General features: G+C 30.5%; 1 long non-coding RNA gene across 1 annotated transcript; it reads left to right on the forward strand.

Annotated features, from left to right (window-relative positions):
• Positions 1-8,912: 8,912 nt before the first annotated feature.
• Positions 8,913-17,088, forward strand: LOC135957587 (uncharacterized). The gene is made up of 2 exons (XR_010576410.1): positions 8,913-9,941; positions 17,024-17,088. It is a non-coding gene; the product is annotated as an uncharacterized LOC135957587 (long non-coding RNA).
• Positions 17,089-17,612: the final 524 nt, after the last annotated feature.

Raw genomic sequence — 17,612 nt, forward strand, 5'->3', positions numbered from 1 at the left:
TGGACTTCATAAGTATTGTTGGCGGTAGTGAGAAAATGCTTGTCTAATTATAGGGTTTAGGAAACTAAGACTTCGAGTACTAGTGATTGCAAGAAGACTATCGGAATATTTTAATCTCTCTACTGTAAGCCTTCTTCCTCAAGGTGGTAAAGTATGCTGGTATTGTCTTTGTTGGTAGTAAGAGTTACTTGTGTCCAGAGAAAAAAATGTAGATTTTACTGTGTACTTATTTACCAGACCGCATAAGCAAAGGTTCGAAAGAATTAATTCATAATTCCATTTTTGAAATCAAAATAAATTTTATCTCTTAACCATTACATTAATGGATTCATTATGAATTAATTCATAGGCTTAATTCCTTTATACATCCAATGTATTGAATTCATTCCATTGAGAATTAATTCCTTATTGAATCATTAAAATTTTCTTAAATTCAAATCCATTACAAAATATACACCTTTAAAATTGTGTTGAATGATTAAATTTTTCCTGTATTCAAATCTATTACAAAAAAGCTTAAATCAAAAAGGCAAAACAAAACTGAATAAAGAAAAAAATATTCAATTCCATCATTCAAAGGTTGAACGACTTATGTTATGAATTAATACCACTATGAATTAATTCAATTATTTCTATTTAAACTAGATGTTGGGAATGGATTTATGGGATGAATAGCTGACGTTTTGAATTGAGAAATACTAAATACTTTTTAACAAGTATTGCAACATGTCTGGCTCGCTTCAAACTAATCAGTTCCATACAAGTTACATGTGATGGTCTGGTCAGATTTCAGTAGCACATGATAGATAGTAACCTTTTGGTCCCTCCAAATACAGAGAATTACCTCAGCGTCATGGTTATTTGATTTTGGTATCGGCTGGTTGGCCGGGCTTCATATACGATATCTTACTTCGAGTTATAGTAATGTATTCATTTTTCATCTCAAGTAATGATTCGGTAATAAAATGAATCATTCAAAGGTTGCATGAATTCTATTCATAATAATTCGAAGTCCTGCACATACAGTGGTTGACAAAAGAATGGAAAATTTTCCCAATATTCCATATGTACCCAAAATTTAAAATACTTTTTTAAAATAAAAATTTTTTTTTTTAGTATTTTACTTGTATAGTTTTATTTATATAAATTAACTGAAAAACAAACAACATAATTAATTATATTCTGAAAAAAAGGGAACAAAATTAAAAATATTCACTATTTCGCTACTGACAAAACAATGGCAACTTTTAAACTTCTGCAAGAAAGAAGTGTAAAACGAAAACAATATTTAAAAGAACGATGTCAAAAGCATCCTAATTACAGTTATTTTATTTTTAAATTCTGGCAATTTTTCACAATTTCTTTTTCTAAGTTTTTCGCATAATTGCTTTTTTTCAAAGTTAAGGAAAATGGCTAAAGTTAAGATTTGTGAAAATAAGTTTGGAGATTCCAACACGACAACGACACGAAACACACCTCTAGGGTTGTAACCGAGTGGTTACAATCCAACGTGGTACGTGTTTTGAAGTGGCCTGCCCAATCGCCAGATCACAATCCCATAGAAAATCTATGGGAAATTGTAGATCGTAAAATAAGGACCCAAAATTACACCAGGAAGGAAGAGTTAACGGAGGCGGTTATAAGGGAATGGCAAAATATTTCAAAGGAGACCATTGACTCTTTAATTGGTTCAATGCATCGTCGATGTGTAGCAGTTATAAAAAATAGGGGATACCCAACAAAATATTGAGTTATTGCAATGTTAAAATAATACCTAAGTCTCCATTGTTTTGTCAATGCTGTAATAAAGAAATCTTTTAATTTTGTTTTCTCATTTTTAGAATTTAATTAATTACATATGTCCTTTGTTTTTTGTTAAATTAAGTTAATAGAAGTATACAAAAATGTTAACATTTTTTAAAAAATTATTTCAGATTTTAGGCCACTAATGAAATATTTGAAAAAGTTTCCATTATTTTGTCAACCACTGTAAGTCATCAATTTTGTTGTCCTTACTGAGGAAATCCTCTTATATAAGAAACAATCTTTATTTTCGTATTGTCGGACATAGGAGATTACAGGATAGCCTGGAAGAGTGGGTCATTGGCCATTATTCCTCATTAAAAGGTCTAAGTAGGTAGCGGATTAGTAGCTCGAGAATCTTCACGGCTTGTACTAGCCTGGTAAAATACATACAAAATTGATCGTTACTTAGAATCTTTCCAATTTTTATGGTATCACTAATATTCCTAAAACAACCAAGAAGGCTAAAAAAAGTGAAATGCTTTTCATTTTTCCATTGGGATAAGGATGGGTTATTGTTAGATGTTGAAGGAAATCACAATTCAGATCAAGAATCATTACATCGAGCCCTTAGCGCCAAATTATCGTAAGCGACAAAACACAAATTTTACAGGAGAAGGTTTTTTTGATTATTTTGAAATTTATACATAGAATTAAAATTTTTTTGATGCGATATAATATAATTTCGTTCAAGCTACTTGTCTATTTTTCAAAAATATTTATAACTTTTGACAATTAAAAATTCATGGAATACTTTATTGAAAAATATTTTTTATTGAATTTTTGCATAGATACAAATTTTTCGAATTGAAATTAAATTTTTTTTATAGATAGTTTTTAATGAAATTTTACAGTAATGTAGATTTTTCTATTCAAAATGGAAAAACAAAAACTTAGCTTTCAGAAAGTATAAATTCCTTATTCATCCTCTTAGAAATTTTTTGCGATAACTTAAAAAGAAAAAAAGTTATTTTTTCCCAAAAAAATTTGCGAAAAATCGCATTTTTAAAATTTTATAAATTCAAATGCATATAACTTTCGACTTAGTCATTATTTTTAAATACTTCTTTTCCTTCTTTGATACATACATGTGTTGTTAGTCCAATAAAGGAAAACTGAAGAAAGTCGGGAAATATTTGGATACGCTGTTATCAAAAAACTGGAGTAGGGTGGGTAAAAATGTTGAAAATTTATTTTTTAAATACGAATATCTCCTAAGCTATAAGAGATAATTGGCAGTATTTTGTAGTGCTCGATGAGAAGATTCAATATATGTATTTTTTTTTTGAAATCGGAACTCAAACGATGAAATATGATCGTTTTAAAAATGTAACATACCCGAGGTGTCTTATTTTGAGGACCCTTGGTCGCGCTCCTGGTGGGTCCATGAGGTCCACGTTCAAAACTTAAACTCGACAACACTTCTTCTTTGCGCATGTGAAATTTCATTCAAACCAATCTAATCATTTAGAAGTTACAGATTTATTTCCCTCTTTTTTTCTATACCACTGTGTGTCGCTTACGATAAAATTCGTTTACTGTAAAATGTAAACATTAATTTACGATGAAATCTTACCCCCTATATTTTTAAAGTTATTAACAATTTTTATATTCTGAGAACGCTAAAACATCAGTCGGTCCATAAAATTTTAATTTCTGCAATAAAAAAAATTTAGAAAATGTCGCTTACGATAATTTGGCGCTAAGGGCTCGATATATTAGTTGATCAAACTACATAGTTTAAGATTACCAAGATACATACATATTTGGTCATCTGCTAATCCTGTTGTAAATTATGCCTTAGTATTAAAGCTTGAATGTTACATTTTATCGCGAACTTATGACAATATCATACTAAAGTAGTCTTCAACATTAAACTTAACATACTATCCCCCCAATTGATGTAGGGTATTCATTTTCCACCAACAAAAAAAAAATAAATAAAACAATCTATTGAACATACAAAACACGTACAATAAGCAAATACACAAATTACAGAATCGTGCTGAATGCACTATATACAACTCTACTTTTTTCTTTCATATTTATTTTCTACGTTGCAAACAAAAGTTGCACAGTTTTGGGTGAAATAGAAGAAAAATATAAAAAAAAACTGCAACAAAAAAAATCATGTTTTAATATTTACAAATTGAGTTTAAGTGTGTGATAAATGCATCATCATCATCAACAACTTATACAACAATAAAAAGAGAATTACAAAATTAAATATAAACTCTAGGTAAGAGTAAATAAAGAGCATACAATTTGAAAGAGCAAACGTTAATACAGGAAAATCAAAATCAACTCAAAACAAAACTGAAATGAGTCATACTTTAAGCAAAAGGGAGCAAATGTATTATGAATTAAAAGGGGATCCAGGAGGGGCGCACGACATGTGAGCGAATAATGGGGAGTGTGTGTGCAGGTTTATGCATGATTTAAATGTGACTTTAACATTAATAGAAAGATAAATGTGTGTGCATTTAGTGTTGTTGTTGTAGTTTTTGGTGTAGCTGTTGCTGTTTGCATATGAAGTCAAATGCATTTATGCTTTTTTGCATACATGTGGATGTGTGTATGTTGCATGCAACAATACAACTTCAAAATATTTGGAGAAGAACCTTTCGCTTGTTGTTTTTGTTTTGTATTTGTTTGAAGGCAGAGCAAATTTGCTATCGAACTCCTAGAGACACCATTTCAAAACTCACACATCATGAACACTAAATAGTATTAATATTTCAATAGTTGCTGCTGTTGTTCGTTTTTCTTACAGCTTGATGTGACGGTCGGCTGGGAGTCTTTAAAAGAAGAAAAATTATATTCATATTAGTTAAGTGTTGCATACGTTTTCGTGCATGTAAACAAATTTTGTATATTTTGACGCACAGAGATGGAAAAGTCGGTATTATGGTATATTATAGAGGAGTTTTATATGTATGCGAAAATAATTTTGTAACAGAAATTAAACATTTGGTCGACCTATACATATTTTGGCAATTATTTTCAACAATTGAACAATGTCTTCACTTCCGAATTTCCTTACAATTAAGGAAAGCTTTCATCAGCAAATTTGGTGTCTAGATTTCTAGAAACTTTTGTGAAATTGTACTTTTCTGACTGTGCTAAGAAATAAGAAGCAGATACGCGGTTGAGAAAAAGGAAGAAGATTTCCTTAGGTACTTTATTCCATAATGTTTCGTATGTTCCATTTAAATAAAATCTAATAATACTCTTTAAATCCATGGCCATGATAATCATTAAGTATTAATCGTCTCTAATTAAAGGATAAAAGATAAATTGTTGAACGCCGCCGCTTCTGCAATTCTATCCAGATGGAGCTCCTGATAAAACCCATAGTGTTGTCCAAATTAACGCTTGATAAGTTAGATTGTTCATTGAAGACAGAGAATCTCAAAATCCTTAATCATTAACCATGTGCGCAATGATAAAAACCATAATGCTGTCCAAATCAATGTTTGTTATCGAGGAAAGAGAATCTCAAAATGCATAATCTTCTTCCTAAGGCAAGAATACCCTAACCAGCATCAGTTCGAGCTCCTAAATCAAATCAATGTTTGATTTCGAGGATCTCAAAACGCATAGTCTACTTCTTGCTAAAGTTAGATAGCCATAAAAGATGTTTTACATGATCTGCTCTTCATTCTCGCCACCATTATAGTCGACCCTCATTCGATACGTACACCGTCAAATAAAATAACTACTGAATAAAAAAATAAATAAAATAAAAATGGAGAAATTGGGAAATATTTGCAACCTCTGATATCAAAAAACTGGAGTAAGGTGGCTAAACTATAAGAGATAATTGATTTTTTTTGAAATCGGAATCCAAACGAAGAAATAAAATCGTTTTAAGAACTTAACATACCCTAGGTGACATAATTTGGGGTCCCCTGGCCGGGTCCATGAGGTCCAAACTCAAAACTTAAACTCGACAAGACTTCCTCTTTGCGCATGTAAAATTTCATTCAAATTGGACTAAGCGTTTAGAAGTTACAGATTTATTTCCCTCTATTTTGTTTTCTATACCACTGTGCGGCCGTCTTCCAAACTGCTCAAATTTCAACAATATTGAGAAATTCATTGTCAAGCTGCATGAATACGCTGACATGTACCGTTATGATTTTATTCAAATTTTATAATGAACTCCTTAACATGGTTAGGGTTAGATATGAAATTGTATTGAAAATAAAGAAAATACGAAAGTTTGAAAATTGCTGGAACGTATTATCTATCCCAGTAGTCCCGAAATGTTTAAGGTAGTTTTAGTTTAAGCGCTCATGTGCGCTAACATTTGTCGAAGTATTCTTTTGATAAGAAACCAAAACAATACTGATGTTTAAATATTCTGCATTTGAGGAGGAGTAGTAGCTGTCAAGATCCGTTTAATTTCACGGTAATGGATATTTTAATACGGTTTTATTACAGGAATTAATATTGCAGGTTTGCCAGGAGTGATACAGTAATTCGAAAGTCTACATTATATACTGATACTACCTATAGATCGCATGATCGTGTAACGACCAGCATTGTATTAAGTATATCTCTTCTCATCACAAGAATTTAGTGACTAAAATGTATATGTGATCTAAAACGTTCACTGTCCTGAAGCTTGCAATGATCGCATGGTTTTAATGCACTATATTTTCTCATTAAATCCACTTGAAGTAGGTATATGAGTGTATCCAACGTATTGCGTTGGATAGGTTTTGAAATTTGGAAGGTTTTCAATGATTTAAACCGAATGAATTCTCTGCACCTGTTGCTTTGATATTATTATCAAGCGAAGTCTAATTGATTCTACTTGAGTCATATCCATGCTATACAACATTTTGAAGTATTGTCCTCTACAGAGATAACTGCCAAACAATGAAATTAGTTTGGGATTATAAAATACCTTATACTGGCATTTGTCGTCTTCTGTAGCTGCTCTATTACTTTAAAATTAAAGGTTAACTTACTAAATACTACGAGGATTGTTAACGATGTTGTTCAAAATCGTGTAGTTTCCCTGAAAAGAACAACTTCATTGGAATAATGGAAAGTAAATAAAATGTCTTTTATACTTTGTAAAGTGTTTTCTTTGAAAAGAATCTCTACCTCGATAACAAAGTAGCTGCGAACGACATTCATTGAAACACTATCAATTCCGCGGTGTCATACTTGTATATCGCCCATCGCCCCATAAAACTGCAGTCGTTCTGTCACAACTGATGTTGAGATAAAGCAACAGGCTTAATATTTTGTCCCATTTATAACCAGCATATTGTCGGGGTCCTCACGCTCCGCTCACTTTTAGCCAACAAAATGGAAAATCGAGTAATCATCATATATCAAATATCTTAAGTAACGAAAACCTGATCGGAGGTCAGACTAGTTGTATGTGAATTATATGGAAAATCGGTGACAAATTGGATTAACAGTGAGATCTTGTTCCAAGGAGTAATAATGAATCTAAGTAAGTTTTCGAATCGTCTTCTGTGAACCTACCAAAATTGTTTTCAAAGTACAGATTTCGTGGATTTGATTTGGCATTTGTAGAAATTCTACTTCATTTCAGAAAATCCCCGAATGATTTGGTTCGAATGAAAACAGTATTTCAAGCTTGTAACTCTATATTATAGCCGGTGATAAGATAAAATCATCTTCTCTGCAACTAGCTCTGTTATGTCGTAGGCTTATCGTTCCAAAATGCCTAGTTAATTGATTGCAAGGAAATGGTACGACTTTGACTCATTGATTTTATTTCTATTAGAGGAAATTCTATGTTCCTATGTCTCGAAAATGAGTAAGTGCTCCTTGACTAGTTCTTGGTTCTATAACTGAATATATATCGGTGTTTATCGTGCCTAATGTACCAACTGATTGGCTTCTTTTGCCACAACTGCAAATGGATTGCCACTCAAGAAACTATTAGGGGAATTTTGTTTGTCTTTTTGTCCGGTATTGTTCTTGAAGATTACCTCGTCCATCAGCCAGATAAAAATCTAGACCCGGAAGTTGTGGAAAGTCTACATAAGTTCCTTCGTCCATCACACAACAGGTGTATTTTTTTTAATAAAAGTTGACCTACATTTTTTCGTTCGTTCTTTTGCTTCTAAGTTCTTAACCGCATTGCGATCTAGATCTTTTTTGAATTGTTCGCTGCTCTTCGAAAGAGTTCGACTTCTTTTTCCTTACTAATATCTGTTAGACGTTTTTTCTTCTTGATCCAGGATTTCTTTCAATGTTCAAGTCTTCCTTATACTGTTTAATACCTTTTGAAAAAGTGTGACGACGACCTTCAGATCTTTTGCTATTTATTTGAAAGTCCATATTGAAAAGTTTTAAAGTTCGAATGGAACTGTGAAAATGGAGTTTTAATTTGCCGTCATAAAATAAAACTGATTTGAGGAGTTTTATTATTTTCCGTCAGAAAATATATATATTGACATTTAAAGCTTGCCGTTTGTCAGATCAATACAATTTGCAAAGCACCTTGCATTGCAATTGAAAAAATCGTCATTAAAATAAAAACAAGTGGGATTTTAAATAAAGAAAGATACTGAAAAAAACGAAATGAGAAATGAGGGGAAAAATAAAACTCCTCAAATGAGTTTTATTTTATGACGAGAAAAATAAAACTCCTGAAATGTAAGAACACTTCAATACGAATCTATTGGTATATGACAGTATAGGTCTCCGTTAATTAGACGCTGATGGAAGTGGGTTTGGAGTTTTACATACACACATATGTATGTACAGAGTTTTTAAAATTAAGATTGAAACATTATTTTGATTTTGCAGCCCTGTTTGGTATCACACAAGAAATTAATTTTTCCATCTCTGTTTAGGCATGATTCTATCTTAGACCCTCACACACACACAGACACCTCCATTTCATACACACGTTTTTTCTCTGAAACCGAACGAAACACTAGAGAGAACACGAGCAAGAAGAAAAAAATAAGCAAACGATTCTTCTTCTTGCCATTTTAAGTTCAATTCGTAATCATTCGTTCGTGTGCGGGCATTTTATTTATATTTCTGTTGTTGCTGCTGTTGTTATTGTTGTTGTAGTTGTTGTTGCTGACTTGGTTTGTTTCTGTTTCTGTGTTGCTGTTGCTCGTTCACAACATCAACAGCAGCAACAACGGCAACTACAACAATAATAAAAGAAATATTAGCAAAAAACACACAAACTCCCAAACACTCTTTTTCACATACAAAAACAAAAAAAAACAAAATTAATACACAACAATACAACAATATAATACGAGTACAACAATAGCAAAAACCATATTGTAGATGTTTTTTTTTGTTTTGCTGTGTTTTGTATACGTACGAACAGAAAACAAAACAGCAGCAATAGCAACAACAACAATAATAACAAAAACCACACTAACAAAAGCACACACACAATATTTTTTCAGTTAGAAGAGATTTTTCGCTTGTGCACGATTTGAGCCAATTTAAAGTTGGCAGTTTTGTTTATGCCGTCGTCGTTAATGCCGTCGCGTTTTTGTTTTGTTTTTCAGTTTTCGTACTAAAAAGAAAAAAAAAATTATAAATCTCAAAGAAACAACAAAAAGCACATAATAAATAACAACAACAAGGTCTATGTCTATTTTAAATAAAAAAATCTAAACATAGAAAAAGATGATTTTTACACAAAAAAAATTAAGAATTTTTTTCTTAAATTCTGAATAAAATTCATTATTTACAGTAGAAAAAAAGAAGAAAAAAAAAACAAACAAAAATCAACGTGAGTGATTGTGATGTACTTGATACGGCCGATAAAACCGTTTAGATAATACAAACAACAACAACAAAAATTATATTGAGTGTGACATAAAAATTATGCCGACGCTAAACAGAAATTATTAAGAAAAAAACAGAAATAAATGTAAAAAAAAATTGTTTTAAAATTATTAAAAAATACAAGAAAATATGTAAAAAAAAATTTTATTACACAACTAAAATAAAGTTTATGAAAGCTAAAATTGTTGTGGATTTTTTATTATTTTTTTTTGTTTTTTTGTAAACAAAGAGTGAAGTGACGAAAAATTTTGCGCGCGCGTTTTTTTTTTCTTGAACGTACATACGTTTTCATTGTCAAACCAATAAAACAAGTGATGGATGTAAGATAATAAAAAAATACAACAAAACAAAAAATAATAAAATTAAATTATTAAAAAAATAAATAAATAAAAAAGTGAAATATTTTTTTATTTAATGAAAAAAGAGTTTGAATCTTCAAAATTTGTTGGAAAGCTTTGAAATAGACATAAGTATAACTGTCTTATTTAAATGATTTTTGTTCTAATGATTTTAAATTCATTTTAAAAAAAAGTTTTAAAACACTATTTAAGGTTGCAAAGTTAAAAAAAATATTTTTTTTTATATTGAGTGCCGCCTTCTCCAACATTTTTCTACATCTCCAAAAAAATTTATCTTCATAACCTTTTTTTCACCTTTGAAACATCCAAAAATTTAGTAAAGTGCATTCATTACTTTAATCATTCGCATATCTTGAGGCGATTGCTTCGTAGTCTATTTTGGAATTACTCTACTCCACCACGTACAGGAGACGGCGAATGTGCTTATCGTTGACAGTAGGGTATCCAAATTTATTGATTCACTAGATCATCTTCTCAATGTGGGTTGTGCTTCACTGTTATATCGATACTACAAAGTAATGCTTATTCACTATTAGACAATACACTTTCTTCAACAAGGCTAATTCATTCCTGATGGACTGGATATTGGATCGCGCAACCCATCAAAGGGTTAACTCGTTCTTTAGCCGTACCGCCTGTATGTGGAATAAACTTCCTGTAGAAATTTATCCTGTCACATTCAATGTAGACAAATTCAAATCATATATTTTCAAACTCTTATCCCTCCTATAAACTGTCCCAGTTCCAAAACAAAGCATTGCATGAGTAGGGGTCATTTGGTCCCAGCAAATAATCTCTTAATTTAATAACAAGTAAGGGTGTTACATTCGGCTGTGCTGTACTTAAAACTTGTTTGTGCCCAATTTCATCATGATATTGATTATTATAATGTTCAAGTCATTTTCCGAGGGGGGCCATGTATGGGGACTATAGAAAAATGTTGACCGATTTTCCTCATACTTTACAGTATAATTTCAGAGTACTTAGGTACAAGGCTAATTCATTCCTGATCGACTTCATATTGGATCGCGCAACCCATCAAAGGGGTAACTCGTTCTTTAGCCGTAGCCGTACGAATAAACTTCCTGTAGAAATCTATCCTGTCACATTCAATGTAGAAAAATTCAAATCAAATGTCCTCAAACTCTTATCCCTCCCATAAACTGTCCCAGTTCCAAAACAAAGCATTACATGAGTAGGGGTCATACATTGACTACTGATCCCAGCAAAAAATCTCTTAATTTACAAAAAAACATATAAGAGTGTGCTGTACTTGTTTATGTCCAATTTCATCATGATATTGATTATTATAAGTTCATGTCATTTTCTGAGGGGGACCATGTATGGGGACTAGGGACAAATGTTGCCCGATTTTCGCCATTATTTCAGAGTACATACTTCGAAAATAATTTGTGCAAAATTTTTATCAGGATGGCCGCATAATCAACCATATTCCGGGGAACAATTGCATGGGGGCTAGGTGAAATCATGGACCGAAATTAATCATTTTCAATACCAAAAAAACAAAGAGTATTTGTAAAATTTCAGCCAGCTATCTCCTTTCGTTTGAGCCTTATAGTATTTTCAACAGACATAGGCAGATCGTCTGACAATCTTATGATGACCCAGAATATATATACAAACAAAACGACAAAATAATTATTCCCCATCTTTTTTGATGGTGGGTATAATAAAGATTTTATTTTAAAAAAAATAAATCCTTTAGTCATTAAAATATTAGTGAGAAAGGAAAATCTGAAGTGAAACTTCATTTGATCTTGTGATCTTGAGTCTAAAGACACGCAAAATTTTTTGTGAGCATTTGCGTCTTTAAAACAATCATTATAACTGTTGATCTGGTCTTAATCGTTTTATTTTGTACGTTTGACCTTAAAAAGAGGAAATATGTCCATATAAGTTCACATAAACAATACATCTGATCTATAGTCATTCTTGAAGGGATTGATAGATTTCACAGTGACATATTCCTTCTATGTAGTAATATTAGTCTAACACCCACCTTAAAGTATACCGATTGACTTAGAATCACTTTCTGAGTCGATTAAACGATGTCCGTCTGTCCGTCTGGCTGGGTGGTCGGCTGGCTGACTGTCCATGTAAACCTTGTGCGCAGAATACAGGTCGCAATTTTGAAGATATTTCGTACATATTATTTTTTTTGGGCCCAAGGACCAAGCCTATCGAAACTGGCTGAATTCGGTCCATTATTTCGCCTAGTCCCCATACAAATGTCCTTCCGAAATTGAGCTTTATCGGTCATAAATGTTTAATTTATATATATATCTCCAGAAATTGCACTCGGTCCACAATTGTTACGATCGGTCCATAATTAGTCATAGCTCCCATATAGACCCGCTTCCGAAAATCACTTTAACGTGCATAAATCGCTTAAAAATGTTGGTATACACACAAAATTCAACACAGTTAATAGACATAAATCACATGACCAAATTTCATAGTGATCGGTCCATAATTGGTCATAGCTCCCATATAAGGCCCACTTCCGAAAATCACTCAACAATATAAATTATTGAAATTTTAAAAGAAAAATGTTTTTGCTCTTTTACTTAATGTTTTTTTTTTAAATTTCTTCAATTTCCAAAAGTGAATTCAAGAAAAAATTTAATTTAAATCACTTTATTTACTACATGGATTGAAAACTTTCAGACGTAATAGTGAAAAGGAAGTATTTTTTTTGGATTAAAAATCATTATTTTAAATCCTTATTCTCCCTAGATAGTCCAGACAAAAAAATGTTTCGTTATCTTCGGAATAAGGTGATAAAAGTCAACATAAACTACGGGTCCGCTACTCGAGATATTGGAGGTCAAAGGTCACACAAATATGTATTTTGCATATAGTATGATCAGTTTAGTTTAGAAATACATATTAAACGGAAAACTAAATGAGCTATAACTCGATAACCGTACATGAGTTGCAAAAACTATTAATACGTTTAAAAATACTGACATACAGAATGGCGAAAGGTATTGCGTCATGTTTGAAAACTATTTATGACCAAAACACGCCGGAGTAAATACATAATTAAATCATTTGGCAGAATTTTCATTAAATTCATGTTTTTTTTCTAGAACGTGCCAATATAATGTAGACTAATTATCTATCTCAATCACATCTTTGCTATAAAATAGCATCGATTTGTTAGGGCGTATTTTTTTATATTTTACTTCAAAAATAATACTCTTTCTTAGTCGTCAATGGGCAATATATTTAGTCAATTCACAAGGTCTCTTATCAGTCATATTGTCATAATGTCCTAATATATCTCGACTCGGCGGCTCGGCTTAACCGACTCTTAGGCATTCGGCGCAGGTCTCTGCTGGTTGGTTACGATAACACAATAAACATAGCATACATAGTAGTATTATTTTAGGACATTTTTTGCTTGAAAAGCAATAAAAACCATTGTGAAATATTAGGACATTATCACAATATGACATGATAATAGACCTTGTGAATTGATCAATTGTCTCGGCAAACCTTTTTGGCGTTGTTGTTATAGAAATAACATAAAATGTTGTTTACTAACTTCTATCGAAGTCCAGAAATTGGCAATTGAAAATGATCCTTTCAAAACATGTTGCTTCAAAAAAATTTAGAGTTTTTTTTTAAATTCATTAGTTGTATCAAAAAAAAGGCAAGTCGCATGATTAAACAAGTATTAATTCCAAGATATTAGCATTAATATATCCAACGTTTTCTCAGAAGAACAATTATAATTTTAAAACTTTAACTATTTATGAATTACTATAATTTAAAGAGCCTCCTAACTGCTGGGACTTCAGATGTATATTTTATGAGCATTGAGCTATCCATACTTAATTATTTTATGTTTCTGCGCTAAAATTTAAGTGAATATTTTTTAAATCTTAGGTAATATTTTGATATTTTTGAAGCATATTTTCCAATAATAACTTTTGCGAATTCAGAATATTATTACAAAGTACGAAACATAAATATCGGCAGTCTATCTAAGGTTTTTACAACTAAATACATTAGTTTGCTCAAAAATTATCCAGACTTCAAAGATATGCCCTGAATGTTCCAACAACATATGGATGGTAAACAAGTATGCACAGCTGATATTAATATTATTCGTCATTCGCAGTCGAATTTTGAGAAGAGTACAAAACATGTTATAGTTTTTAAAATTTCAAACAATACACAGAGAAAACAGATTCGTGATAGCAACCGAATTCGTTGCCAATCGAATGATTCTAACTTAGTGACCGAATTTTACAGTTGTGACTACAAAATTTTGGAAGGGGTAACAAAAGTTTGGTTGCTTCACCCGAAATTCATCTTTGTCAACTGACTTTCTGTTGATAGAACCGAAAAATCCTATGTGTGCAACCGAATCATTCGATTGGCAACAAATTCGGTTGCTATCACGAATCTGTTTTCTCTGTGTATATTTGACAATTTTTAACAAAATGTACTTTTTCTGGAATTTACAAAATTGAATACACATATTATTACGGATATGCAACAAATGACAGTTGTCAAAAAAGTAATATCGAACCGTATGTTTATTTTGACGTTCTACAACCACTTTACAATGGTTGTGGTTCGCAGAGCGAGAGAAGAAATACAATTTTCAATATTTGTACCTCTTTCTAAATCACAACCTTTTGTTTGTTTTCTATTGTCATATTACTGAAACCAGCAGACTCATATCTGATTAATTTGTGATTGAATATATTGAATTTGAGAAGCTAAAACGAAATGAATGAAATAGTACCAACGGAATCGAATTTTTAATAATGGTTGTCACATAATTTTCCCAAGTTTTTAATCAAATAGAATTAAACTTCTTTAGATTGTTATTTTTTTTTGAATCACAAAGTCCAAAGGAGAGAGTTATGTATCAAATACACAATCAAGAAAATCACCTCGTTGGCAAATACTCACTCTTTTGTTAAAATTCTCCATCAGAATTTTGCATAAATGTGGCAGAATTTCATTGGTGCATTATTGAATTTCCTCCTTCAGTGCATGCATAATGGTGGCCTGGATAAAATAAACCGTTTATTTAAAAATATTCCCTTAAAATGATTACTGAAGCGAGAGAGTACACGAATAGAAAATGTCTCAAGCAGTAATTGAATTGTTTCACAGGTTATATGGGACATACTTGTTGCAATTGCATATCAATATCATCCAACTTAGACACAAGGAACTCTGTTATTATGTCCCGATATCGAGCACCATTAACAGTCACTTCTTGACCTGTCTAATTTTCAAAGAATTATCATATACTAGTGCCTTTAGCCCAAAATCCGCACCAAACAGTGATTCAATGTGGACAATCATAAATGTGCCTATTTTGAAGGTCAACTTAGTCATAAAGGTAAAAATGTGCTTCATAGGATGATTTTGGTAGAACTGTAACCGCCAAATTTTCATTATTTTTGAAATATGTTTCACCAACCATAAACTGTCAGCAGTCAAACTGATTTTTTTTTGAGTGTCACAAATTAAATCTTGCGTAAATTTTGAAACACCCTTGTGTAGATCAGTATTGATTAGATTTTAGGCAACCCCGTTATACTAAACGTTAGTGTGTTGGGTTATCAATCTGAGGGTTGTGTATCTGCAGACAAGCAAATAGCTTCGCAGTCTGTGTATGTTAAAAAAAAGATGAGCAGCTATCTATACAAAACTTGAAATAGAAGTTTTACTCTGTTTTTTAAGGATGCGATAGGATAGGGAGAAATATGATTTTTTTTTATAGAAAATAAAAGCATCTCTACAGAAAATTCTGTTATACAAAAGAGTTTCTATAGAAACTACGGTTAAACACAAAATGTTCTATAGGAAATACTGTCATACACACGAATTTCCATAAAAAAATCTGCTATACACACGATTTTCTATAGAAAGTACTGTTATATTGAATATTTTCTATAAAATATATTGTTATATTGACGATTTTCTATAGAAAATAATTTTGTACTGAAGATTTTTTATAGAAGATTTTCTTTAGAAACTACTGTTATACTGAACATTTTCTATAAAATATATTCTTATACTGACGATTTTCTATAGGGAATACTGTTGTATTGAAGATTTTCTGTAGAAAATACTATTACGGACAAGATTTTCTTTACAAAATACTACTATACGCAAGATTTTCTTAGAAAATACTGTTATACTGAATATTTTCTATAGAAAATGTTGTTATACTAACTGTTCTACTGAAGAGTTTCTAAAGAAAATTCTTAATTTTATTATTAAATACTGTTATACACAAGATTTTATGTAGGAAATACTGTTTTATTACTTTAGAAACTATGTTATGCACAAGATTTTCTATAGAAAGTAGTATTTTCTCTAAGAAAAAAATTTACTACTTTTTATAAACAATGAAAAAAGATACTAAAATTTAAAAAAAATAATTTTAAATATAAGAATTTCAATGATAATCATCAAACATATGATTTACCATACAAAACTAATGATTTTGGTTAAATTTTAAAAAAGTAGTATTTCTACTACTTTTTTAAAAACTGTAAAATTTTAATGATAATCATCAAACATATGATTTACCATACAAAACTAATGATTTTGGTTAAATTTTAAAAAAGTAGTATTTCTACTACTTTTTTAAAAACTGTGAAATTTTAGAATTTTAAGCAGTTTTTAATACTTAAACATCATGTGGCATAATTTGAAGCATTTTCGAAATATAAAAAATGTAAAAAGGTAGTATTTCTACTACTTTTTTCAAAAATGAATTATATCACTATTATACTGAATATTTTCTGTAGAAATTATTTTTATACAGACGATTTTCTATTTAAATTAACAGATAATAAAATCTATTTTAAATTTGGCAAAATTTGCAAACATCTATAAATGCATTAATATCTAAATTTATGAACTAAAAGAAACTAAGCCATCAACATTTTGAAGATTCAAATCAGTTTGTATAGATACTCGAAAAGTATCTATAAATTGCATAACCTTAAAATTTGTTTCCAATTTTTTTTTTTTTGCAGAAAATTTATTGAAATCCTAAAAAACAAACCAAGTGTTAACATAAAAATTAATGTGAAAAGTTAAAGGAAAAAATATTAAGAAAAAAATAAAAACCAAACATTAATGGAAATAAACAAAATTTTATGCCGCTGGTAAACTAAACATAGTTTAACCAAAAAAAAAACAAAACGAAAATTGTGTAAGAAATTGAAATTGAACGAGTGTTAAGAAAATTTTTTAAACTCAAAAAGTGTGAAATAAATTTGAAATTTTGGGAAACAAAATAATTTCCCACCCAACGAATTCAAAAAAGGCGTATGAGTGTTACAGTTTTGTGTTTTTTTTTTGTTGTTTGATATCTTTTAGATACGTAATGCTTTGTTTTTGTGGAATCAATTTCAATTGCTAAAATTTTATCTTATCAAATAATTTATTTATTTATGTTCCAAAAAAAACACGCGTTTATTTATGAATTTAAGTGTGTTGTGTTAGTTTTTTTTTTTTAATGAATGATGATGATGAAGAGTCAAGTGTCTAGCAACAATTTGCAATTAAACTCAAACTGAAGTATGAAAAATTAAACAATAATTAGAACTTTGGGAAAATAAT

Source organism: Calliphora vicina, chromosome 4 (assembly GCF_958450345.1).
Source record: "Calliphora vicina chromosome 4, idCalVici1.1, whole genome shotgun sequence".
Taxonomy (NCBI): domain Eukaryota; kingdom Metazoa; phylum Arthropoda; class Insecta; order Diptera; family Calliphoridae; genus Calliphora; species Calliphora vicina.